We start from the raw sequence: 12,851 nt of genomic DNA, 5'->3' as shown, positions 1-12,851 counted from the left end.
AGTGTGTGCATCTTCTGTTTCTCTAAACGACTCGTGCACTAGACTCTTGTTATATAATCTCTGATATTGATAGTCTTTCTGCTGTTTACTTCCCTGAAGCTGAAGACTTTTGTTCCTGATTCTTTTAAGTTCAGACAGTGATGTTGAATCTGTGCCATCTGTGGTCCGTCTTACCGGCAGAAACACAGACATCGTTTATCTTAACTTATTATACTTATGTCATACTTCTCTAGGAATGCCTGTCTATTTACTTTGTGTGTGAGCATATCTATATATATATATATATCAGTAAATGAAAAACGTATAAGTCCAGTAGCTTTTATTGCAGTAATCTTCAGATTAATATTTTTTGCACTAAATGTTGTGTGTAAACTGTAAGGGTGATTATGTAAAATATAACACTGTAAATTAAATCAATTAAAAGTTCTGAACAGTGAAATTTGTCAAAGAATTGCAAAGGTATATAATAATATAAAACGAAAGAAACGTAGTACACAATATAAGAAGAACTAGACTGAACTGAATCGTTGGGTTGAGCTTCTCTTTTAGTTTGAAGTGATGAACGCAGGACACAGCTAGACTGACAGAGACACGCATCTAAACATGAACTCAAAGCTGAATCGTTTGATCCTCGAAGCGCCAGAGAAACCCGATCAAAGTGCTCTAGTAAGTGATGTTCTCAGCCTCCGTGGTGTTCACCGGGAACCAGAGCGTCTCACATCTCGGCATTCAGTGAAAGTGAACATTAAAGAGGCGTCTGAACTCAAGTATGATGTTCACAAATGATCTGATCAACGGTCAGAGCCCAGGTCTGCTCTGATTGGCTGAAACCCTGAACTCTGCTCCTCAACATCAGCTCCATCTCACAGGACCTCCAGGATGTCACTTGTCTTCAGGATACGTCCCTAAAACCTTCAGATTGTCTCTTAAGCCTCATTAAAAGAACCCAAAGACTCTTTCATCTATTCTTTCATCTGTAAGTAATTATATATGAATAATTTTCAACAAAACAGAAAACACACACATAAAATTTAAGATATATATGTGTGTATGTGTGTGTGATTGATTATTTATATCTCATACACTCATATAAATGATTATCGTATGATTTATTTATTTATTTATGTTCTACATTATTATATTTGAACTGTTTGAGACATTTGCATGTTTTATTTGATTTATTATTATAATCCCTGATGCCCTCTCCTCTGGTCGTGTGACTATTATTGGTTCCTGTTAGTCGCTCTGCAGGACTGGGGTTAGGTAATGAGCTGCACTGAGAGCCGTACCTGTGGAGCAGGTGTGTCTGGCGGGGCTCCAGCGGGCGACGCCTCTTACTGGAACCGTGTGAGCGCTGCCCGTAAGCCACGCCCAGGGGGCGGAGCTCCAGCGATCGGCCCTCAGACAATCATTAAACCTGCAGCTTTCACTTTCCCAGAGTCCTCACATCAATTATAAACCGTCTCTATGGTTTCTCCTCATACGTCCAGCGCTGTTGTTTGTTGGTTCTGATGACTGCGCTGTTATAAAATGTGTAAAACAATCAAAACCGATTATGAAGGAGTGTCCGAGCCGTTTTACCGGCAGCGTGTGTTTTTATTCTCATGAAGGTTTTATGGCAGCGTTGTGGCCTAAAGCTCACCTCCGTGCCTGCGTTTAGTCTCTCATGTCTCACTTTTGTTAAATATAAGGCCTGCATGCGTTCCGCAGGATTTTTGTGCCTCTGTTCATGTTGTTTTTTCTCTTTTACTCACAAACCCTTGCATTATAGAGACGAGGAGGTGCTTTTGACTTTAACTTCGAGCTAACGCTAACAAGCTATGCATACAACACCCAGCAGAGCGGTTTAGAGGAGTTAGCTTAATCTAGAACAGATAATTACTTGAAATCAGTGTGAGATCGAATAAAATCTAACTTATTTCAGCTAGCTGTCTTCGTTTAGTTTGATCTCATGATGAAAACTTGCACAGAACATACAGAAAGTGGTTCTAAGGAGCTTTTGATTGAGATCGTGTTAGTTGCAGTCCATGGCTTTGGTTCTGTTAGACCTCGGGTCTGCCTTTGATCACAGTACTACCGTGATATCACGTCTTCAAACACACGGCCTCTCGTGTTCATATCTGTCAAACAGAGGGTGTGTTAGTCCTGGGGACCGGTCCTCCTCTGGTGATCCACAGGGCTCTAGTCTTGGTCCGGTTCTGTTTTACTGATTTTTAACAAGTATGGGGTCTCTTTTCTTCTGTGTGAAGAACCTCCTTGAAGCACAGCACCAAGCAGGCTTTGAAGCCTGTATTAGATCGTCTGGACAAATTAAACTTTGGCATGTAAATAAATCCTCAAGAGTAAAACCCGAGTTCATCTTCTCTGGCTTTCATCCTTTGTACATGACTCTGAATATGAACTTATGGGCCATTTTTTAAGTTTGATCTAATCCAGTCTGCTTTTAAAACATTTCTTGACTTGTAACGGTTTTCCGTTTAGTGAACCTCATCCATTTCATCGTTTGTCTTATTATTATCTTGATCTCTATTCTTTTGCACACTCTGTGCAGCATCTCGGTGGTTTTTAAATGTAAACGTTGTGTGGTATTTTTTAATGGACTGATATGACATGCCGTCTTCACATGTTTCTATATTAGCGTATGCTAACTGGGACTCACGTTGCAAAAACAAGCCAGTTCCTCCTGGAGCATCATGGGAAGAGCAATCAACCAACACTGATATCTTACTGTGACGACAGCTTGATTGAAAACAATATCAGTGTGCCAGTCGCTCATGGGTTACCCAGAATGCCGTGCTGTTGCGTGTTTACCACACGCTCACGTGTATCATTGGCTTTTATCTGGGTGATAAAGCTCTTTTACCGTACTGTGCCGCGGCTCCGCCCATGTTTTCCGTTCACTTCCACCGAATTTAATGACTTAATATTAAACTCAGACGCACGAACTTTGACCCCAACATAAAGAGTCCGAATCTAACCGAAGAGCGCTGGCCGTGGATGCTGGCTGCTAGTCGCTAGCGATCGCTAGCACGTGCCGCATGTTTGAGGAGTGATAAACGCCGGGCTGATGACTTACAGTCAGTGAGAGACGTCAGAAAGCGCTTGTTGACACACAGTCCGGTGATTACTGGAAGAGCGCTGACCTCAATTACTTAACGACCGTGTGACTGTATAACACACTAACACACACACACACACACACACACACACTCCACGTGCACGCTCACGTTTGTTTTCATATCACTGTGATATCACAGCATCAATCTTCATAGCGGCCTGAAGCGAACTCTTCGATGCCTGCTAACACATATACAACGTTGTGGGAACGTTGCGTTGAAATGCTTTTAAAATGCCGTTTTTTTTGTTTTGACTACAATTTTATTAAAAGGTGGCAAAAACGGCTTTCTACTAACATTATTGTCCCAAATATAACGTTATTTTACTGTTTATTTTTTAATATTCTAGAACGTTAGCCTTCTGTAATGTTTCTTTGTTCCACTTTGTTCCAAAATGTTACGTCAGCTTTTTTTACATTAAAAGAAAATGTTTTTGTCGTGTTTTGAACCATATTTAAAGGTTACCAAAACATTTATACAATGTTTTGCGACCTTTTGAACTTTTATTTTTAATATTCTAGGAACATTTTTTGCAGGTACGTGAAAACGCTTTTCCAAACCTACATTATGAGAACATTTAAATTCAACGAATCATGAATATTACTTTAAATCACTCTTTCCCAGTATTTATAGAACTTATAACACAACGTTGTGAGAACGTTAGCTGGGTTACGAATATTTATTTTGAATGTTGTCTCAATGACTTTATTTAACCCTTGTTTTAATCCAATTTTGTTCTTGTTTTTTAATCTTATTAATTAATGTTTTGATAAAAGAACGACTCCTCCATCGCACTCGTGCATTGCATTGTGGGATACATTAGTTAATGTAATGCATACTGCAGAAGATAGCATGCTAGTACGCATCTCCTGCTCCAGAGACTCACAATAAGAGACATAACTTTGTTTATCCAAAACACAAAAATAAATTAGCATTGGAAACTTTATTTAGCCACTTTATTACATTTTTTTTCTTTTCCTGCCGTGTACATGTACTATATTTGCTCTGGTCCTCAGCCTGCTGAAACACGTGTGCTAGCTGGATGTTTGTTCTGTTCAGACTATAAATAGGATATGATTGTATATATTTTATGAATATCCATAAAAGCATTTCACTAGTAGCTTTTGTTTGCTGTTTTATGATGTCACTGACATGCGCTCATACTAGGAGACATTCATCTGAGCTTCATGGGTAGCCTTAGGATTGAAGATGCAATGCTAATGCTAACAATTCACATTTTCTACTGAGAGATAGACGGGGTGTCGCTAGCATGTTGCTAGCTTGTTGAGGGGATGAAAGCATGTTGATGAGGTTGATTTAATGAGGTCAGTGGGTTTGGTTATGAAGAACGATATCAGAGCCATAAAACATGCTTGATATCATTCATATGAATGTTTACAGACACACACGTGAGGCAGAGCAGGCTTGAGTGTTTGTGCGCTAAATCGTTTTATTAGCCGTCAGATTCGACCAAAACATCCGAACTGAACAACAACAAGACGTGTGTGTGTGTGTGTGTGTGTGTGTGTGTGTGTGGTCAGCTTCTGCAGAGACGTTGAATTGTAAAGTGCTGTAGGTGTTTATCAATACACAATAAAGCACTATATAAATGCCTCATTTATTTAAGTGTGTGTGTGTGTGTGTGTGTGTGTGTGTGTGTGTGTCGCTGGCATTCCTGAAGCGTTACTCAATTCTGGAAAAGCAGGAGTTGAGCCCAGTAACCGTCACACACACTCTCTGAAGTGAAAGGGTGGAGAAGTTCACCTCCATGAGAATGAAGCTCCATCGAGTCGACAGAAGCAGAGCGTTTGAGAGATGAAGAAACAAACAGATCAGTTTACATCAGACAGACGAGACCAACCAGTCCCCTGAGCCACATTACACACATACACACACACACACACACACACACACACACACACACACACACACACACACACACATCACACACACACATTACACACATCTCACACACACACACACACACACACACACACACACACACACACACACACACACACACACACACACACACACACACACACACACACACACACACACACACACACACACACACACACACACACACACACACACACACACACACACACACACACACACACACACACACACACACACACACACACACACACACACACACACACACACACACACACACACACACACATCTGTGAATCTTGAAAAATGAAATGTATCACAGTTCTCAACTAAATCTTGAGCAGCACAATGTTTTCAATGCTAATAATAACCTGAAATGTTTCTTGAGCAGAAAAGGTTAAAGAAAATGAGTTGTAAACCCATCTCTGTTTTTAGTTCTTGTCGTATAAATGCAGTCTGGTGACTACAAACGGTTTCTCTCAGAAATGTTGCGCTCACGATCTAAAGCTGTGTAAGAATCATACCTCGTGTGTTTTAATCTTTAACTCTTAGTCATTTCCAGTTAAATATGCGGCCTGTGTGACATCACGTCTGACATCATAAAGCGTCTGTTTATGAGCTCCGTGACTGAAAGTACGTTTATCAGGAATACGTGATGTTCAGATCCATAGTTCAGAAGGCAGTTTGTTAATTTTTAATCAAAAAGCTTATCAGATAAACTAAGTAGTGTGACATATGTTAGCAACGTGCACACACACACACACACACACGTATATATTTATATATGTGTGTGTGAGTGTGTCTGTGTCTCTGTGTGTGTGTGTGTGTGTGTGTGTGTATGTCTGTGTGTGTGTCTCTGTGTGTGTGTGTGTGTGTGTCTGTGTGTGTGTGTGTGTGTCTCTGTATGTTTTGTGTGTGTGTGTGTGTCTCTGTGTGTGTGTGTGTGTGTGTGTGTGTGTGTGTCTGTGTGTGTGTGTGTGTCTGTGTGTGTGTCTCTGTGTGTCTGTGTGTGTCTCTGTGTGTGTGTGTGTGTGTGTGTGTGTGTGTGTGTGTGTGTGTGTGTGTGTGTGTGTGTGTCTCTGTGTGTGTGTGTGTGTCTCTGTGTGTGTGTGTCTCTGTGTGTGTGTGTCTGTGTGTGTGTGTGTGTGTATGTGTGTGTGTGTGTGTGTGTGTCTCTGTGTGTGTGTGTGTCTGTGTGTGTGTGTGTGTCTCTGTGTGTGTGTGTGTCTGTGTGTGTGTGTGTGTGTGTGTGTGTGTGTCTCTGTGTGTGTGTGTGTGTCTGTGTGTGTGAAACAAAAGCGATCAGTAGCCAGTTCTCAGCCCCCCCAACGCACAACCCTCAACTAACCGCATCGACTACCGATTCCTCCACTTTCTCCTTCTGCTCCCTCACTGAGACAGAAGTATCCAAACTTCTCCTCTCCAGCCATCCAACAACATGTCCGCTAGACCCCATACCCTCTCATCTTCTGCAAGCGATCTCCCCCACAGTCTTGCCGGCTCTCACTCACATCATCAACACATCTCTCCTCACAGGCACCTTCCCCACAGCATTTAAGCAGGCTCGGGTAACCCCACTGCTCAAAAAGCCCACTTTAAACACTTCCCTTATTGATAACTACAGGCCAGTCTCTCTTCTTCCATTCATAGCGAAAACACTTGAAAGAGTGGTTTTCAACCAGGTATCACTGTTTCTTTCGAAAAACAACAAACTGGACCATAACCAATCAGGTTTCAGGTGCGGCCATTCAACTGAGACTGCGCTGCTCTCAGTCACGGAAGCCCTGCGGACTGCAAGAGCTCAATCCAAATCATCAGTTCTCATTCTGCTGGATCTATCCGCTGCTTTTGACACTGAATCATCAGATCCTGCTGTCTACCCTCTCATCACTGGGCATCTCTGGGATCCCACTTTGTTGGTTCGAATCCTATCTCACTGGTAGGTTTTTTAGGGTGGCCTGGGGAGGAGATGTATCCACAGCACATCAACTGGTCACTGGGGTTCCTCAGGGATCGGTTCTTGGACCCCTCCTCTTCTCCATTTACACTACATCACTAGGCCCCATCATACAGGCTCACGGCTTCTCCTACCACTGCTACGCCGATGACACACAGCTCTACCTCTCTTTTCATCCAGACGATCCAACGGTAGCTACTCGGATCTCGGGTTGCCTGGCGGACATCTCGACATGGATGCAAGAGTACCATCTACAGCTCAACCTGACAAAGACTGAGCTGCTTGTATTCCCTGCCACTCCAACTACACAGCATGACTTCACCATCCAGCTAGGTTCTTCGTCAATTACCCCATCAACCTCAGTCAGAAATCTTGGTGTAATCCTCGATGACCAACTAACCTTTAAAGATCACATTGCAAAGACTGCTCGATCCTGCAGGTTTGCACTACACAACATCAGAAAGATCAGGCCCTTTCTAACAGAGCAAGCTGCACAGCTACTTGTCCAGGCCCTTGTCATTTCTAGACTGGACTACTGCAATGCTCTTCTGGCTGGACTTCCATCAAACACAATAAAACCTCTACAAATGATTCAGAATGCAGCAGCACGGCTGGTATTCAATGAGCCCAAGAGAACCCATGTTACACCTCTCTTTATCTCCTTACATTGGCTACCAATTGCAGCTCGCATCAAGTTCAAGGCACTGATGCTTGCATATAGAACAACCACAGACTCGGCACCGGTCTACTTCCACTCACTAATACAAATCTACACACCCTCTAGAAGTCTGAGATCTGCTAGCGAGCGACGCCTCGTGGTACCATCTCAAAGAGGCTCGAAATCACTCTCCAGAACTTTCTCGTTCTCTGTTCCTGGCTGGTGGAACCATCTTCCCGTACATATCCTGAATGCTGGATCTCTGGCAATCTTTAAGAAACTGCTGAAAACTCACATCTTTCAGCAATACCTGACCTCATCATAAAAAAAATTACTCTCACTGTCTCTGTCTCTCTTCTCCTCCCCCTTGTTTATTCCTTCCCTTCTGGCATGTACTAATCTGAACACTCCCTGTGACTGGGTGATATAAGCACTTACTCTGTCTGTTTGTCTCTCAAAAAATGAATCGCTGTTGTACTCTCAATTGTAAGTCGCTTTGGATAAAAGTGTCTGCAAAATGACTAAATGTAAATGTGTGTGTGTGTGTGTTAGTGTGTGTGTGTGTTAGTGTGTGTGTGTGTGTGTGTCTGTGTGTGTGTGTGTATCTGTGTGTGTCTCTCTGTGTGTGTGTGTGTGTGTGTGTGTGTGTGTGTGTCTGTGTGTGTGTGTGTGTGTGTGTGTGTGTGTGTGTGTGTGTGTGTGTGTGTGTGTGTGTGTGTGTGTGTGTGTGTGTGTGTGTGTGTGTGTCTGTGTGTGTGTGTGTGTGTGTGTGTGTCTGTGTCTGTGTGTGTGTGTGTGTTGTGTGTGTGTGTGTGTGTGTGTGTGTGTGTGTGTGTGTGTGTGTGTGTGTGTGTGTGTGTGTCTGTGTGTGTCTCTCTGTGTGTGTGTGTGTGTGTGTGTGTGTGTGTGTGTCTCTGTGTGTGTGTGTGTGTGTGTGTGTGAGGTGTTTCTGTAAATCATCACCGCTGCACCTCTTCCTGCTGGCTCTATTACTGACAGATGAGATCTTGTTAATCTCTTGTTCTCCCCGCTGTGTCTCTATAGAGGTGTTAGGTCTGTAGTGAGGAAGCGCCGCTCTGTCTTCCTGTAGATCAGTGACGTAACGTCAGAACAGTGAGGGGCGTGCGCTGCGTTCATTCATCTGCTTCCCATCAGAGCCAACAACAATACAGGCTTTCCTGAAACACGCCGCTTCCCCGAGAGAAAGCCGTGTGTGGGATCTGTCTTTCTTCACCAGGATACTCTCTGTCTCTTTGATGTTAAGCTCAAGCTCCCCGTCCTGTAACAGTACAAAGATAATAAGATTATAAACAAAGATTTGCTCGAATTCTACCTTCACACCAATTTGTGATCAAGAACACCGGCGATACGTTCATACAAACTCACTGACAGAACAACCGACTTAAGAGCAACTATACTGAAAGTGAAGGATCGTAACGTGCTCCACGCTTGTGCCCCAGAACCTTTAAAATCACGTCATCGTGCAAAAAAGCCCTGAGCCTTGAGGCACGCTGCTGCACGCTTATAACATTTACCCTGAAACAAAGCTGACTAAAATATGAAGGCGCTCTATTATTGCATCTTATGTTCTATTTTAATCGAATGTGTTCTAGTCTGATATAATACTTTACTGTCAAACAAGTCTGAAATTTTTCTTGCATGCAGTATCTGTGATTATAACAACAAACATCTATCCATCGCTCCCAAAACATGGTGATCATTCAAACTCATTAGGCAGGACATGTTCAGCATCAGAAACTATATTATTAGCCCATCTTGATTTTTATAAGAAGCTGAATCATATGTGAATCATTGCTCTCGCACCTTCACCCTGCTGATGAACCCCAGGCTGGACGTCACAGACACCGTTTATTCATGGTAACTTTCCCAAATGAGACGTACAACTCGTTTTTTAATTCGTTTGGTATAAGTTTTGATGGCAGTGTGAACAGTCTAGAAACAAAGCTCTTATGGTTGTGTTGGATTTGTCTCAATGGTTAGCGGTGATCGGACCCAAGAGAGCAACTGCTAAATGATGATATGGGCGATAGGTCCAGAAATAAACCATATACACTACATTATAGTCAGGGTTTAGGATTGGTGGCATGGTCTTTGACACAGAAGCGTCTAACATCCGCAAAACACTCCTCGAGAACATCACTGTTAACTTAGTCTCTATCAGCAGAGCAGAGATCACTGAGACCAGACCCAGTCCACAGCGTCCAGATCAAGACGGCCTTCATCCTCTCACTTTTACGAAACCGTACACTGATTGGACGAACCGCCAACACGGTGTACCGAAAGATGCTCAAAATGGGAACGCGAAAGTGTCGATTTATTCTGATTTACTGCAGACATCCAAGAATTGCGTAACACTAAAAAAGTCAAAGTAAAAAGTCGTTTTGTTTTCGGTTTATCAAGAAGACGAACTAATTTGATCTCGCGTTTATTCGTAGGCATGAATACATAACATTTTAGTAGCATAAAGCGTGCATTCGTGTGTCGTACAGATGCTAAAACATACAATTTAGACGTATTTTAAGCGTAAATTGCTACGTATTTTTAGCTAAAAACTAATATTAGTGTCAGTGCATTTTTAGCGTCTGGTCTGTTAGACCTATAAAGCCTAAACCTACCCATTTTATAGCAAGTGTACATTTTTATCGTTTTATCAAAGCGATTTTAAATTTTCGACTCCTTAACCTAACCCCAAACGGGGGGTATTTATTTAAAAAAATTAATACAATGTACTTATTGAATTGCCAAACCCTTTTGCTGTTCTTGAGGAGGATACGGGTACGGTTAGGGACGGGCTTGTGGTGTGAGCAGGTTAGAGAGCAAGGGATAGGTCCACACATTACAGACATAACTACAGCTGCTCAAGAGTATAGATAGTGTGTGTAGAATAAGTGCAACGATGAACTAAATCTAATATAAAGTGGGACTCTTAAGGATCTGTGTAGTCAGTTTTGTACGTCTAAAAATATGTAAATACGTACTTTTCGAGTCGTTTTTAGTTTTAGAGGTGTTGGGTGACTCATCTACGGTCCTTGTTCTTGATGTGAATGTAAGTTACATAATCATCATCAGATCATGAACACAATGCAGATCCTTAAACGCTAACTTTACCAATCAATCAGCTGCAGTTAAAGCCACGCTGTCGGCAGACGCTTCGCTCCATGTTCAGGCTGCTCAGCTCATCCCATAGACTCCATGTGACTCGGACGAATACAACACTTCAGCAGTTTTACGAGGAACAGACGTCAGCCGCTGTCAAATAATGAAACATCTGTGATGTCAATGCTGCCTGCAAAAACATTTCGTCCTATTTCTTCAGAAAACATGTCGGAACGGATGAAAGACGCCGATTGGCCAACATCTAGGAGAAGGGACTAACTAACCCGTGCTAACCAGCTAAACCTTGCAGTATATACTGTGTAATCATTTTATTTACTCCACAATCATGTAAAATGGTTACATTTGTATTATAATAAATAGATTTGAATATATGATGCAATTTTAATATTTAATTAATACTGCACATTAATACAGTGTTTCGTGTGGTTTATTTAAGGCCAGTATAGCGTGAACGTTCTGTGTTCCTATCCTTCAACAAAAGCTACTATTACATGAGTAATAAATAACTGGCCCGCGCTGATCTCTTTACGTAAGTGTGCCGGGCGGTCGCTCCATCAGTACCCACATATTGACTGGAAATCAAATGATTAACAAGCGATCAGATACCAGAACAGATCCCATCTTCAACTTTTAGGTTTATATCAAACTGTAACTGTTTGTGACCGGGAGAGAAAGAGAGTGTGTGTGTGTGTGTGTGTGTGTGTGTGTGTGTGTGTGTGTGTGTGTGTGTGTGTGAGTGTGGGCTGTTGATCTACATGGATTTTACTTGGAAGTTGAAGGGGAGAAGGCGGGAAAATCCCTGCATACTTATGCAAATCAGTGAGATGAGATCATAATGGGAGCGACAGGATGTGGGCGGGGCTTTATGATCTCATGCTCTGCACAGAAACCAGCCTCTCACACACACACACACACACACACACACTCACACACACACACACACACTACTCACACACACACACACACACACACTCTCACACACACACACACACACACACACACACACTCACACACACACACACACACACACACACACACACACACACACACACACACACACACACACACACTCACACACACACACACCTCACACACACACACACACACACACACACACACACACACACACACACACACACACACACACACACACACACACACACACACACACACACACACACACACACACACACACACACACACACTCACACACACACACACACACACACACACACACACACACACTCACACACACTCACACACACACACACACACACACACACACACACACACACACACACTCACACACTCACACACACACACACACACACACACTTCAGAAACTTTATAACCTACACTAAATCTTCATTAGAACGCAGCCATCAAACAAAGAGTGCGCATTTTAAAGTAAAATGAACATTATTGGTTAAACAATTAAAAACATATTTTAATACCGTCTTAATTTGGACACGAGTCTGACCCAGTAATCCAGTTTTTCTGCTGTTCAGCTGGGTTTAGAGCCTGGTTTGTCATGTGACTGCAGCAGCTTTGATTGTTTAATGAATCATTTTATTTACTGGACATGAATTACTCAGACGAAACACACCGAACAATCCACAAACCTCTTTTTGCTATCCATAATTAATAATATTTTTTTATAATGTCCATAACTGTAAATTATATAATAAATTATATGTATCTTAATGCATGCAATTATGCAAAAAAAAGCATAATTTTTTACGTTTATTACATTTATTTTGCAGCAACTTTACAATAAAAAAATGCTAAATATTACAATTTTCTGCATCTTCATTGGCTTCTTTATTGTTTTGAACCTATATAAAAGTGAATGTGTGACGCGCTGAAATTCCGAGTAATCATTTTCTCAAGTGGTTTTCTGCGTGTTTGGGTTTCGTTCGACATAAATGTGATTATCGCGCGAACACGCGCTGACCGTCGCAGCTTCCAGAGAACTGTGTAAGAATGTGGCGTTTCAAACAAACAAGACTCAACAGGAGCTTGAGAAGCGAGCGAGGTAAACACACACAGCTACTCTTATCTGATGCCTGGCATAAATCACCAA

The sequence above is a fragment of the Puntigrus tetrazona genome, chromosome 22 (genome assembly GCF_018831695.1).
Source record: "Puntigrus tetrazona isolate hp1 chromosome 22, ASM1883169v1, whole genome shotgun sequence".
In the NCBI taxonomy this organism is placed as follows: Eukaryota; Metazoa; Chordata; class Actinopteri; order Cypriniformes; family Cyprinidae; genus Puntigrus; species Puntigrus tetrazona.
This window is presented reverse-complemented; position numbering follows the sequence as displayed.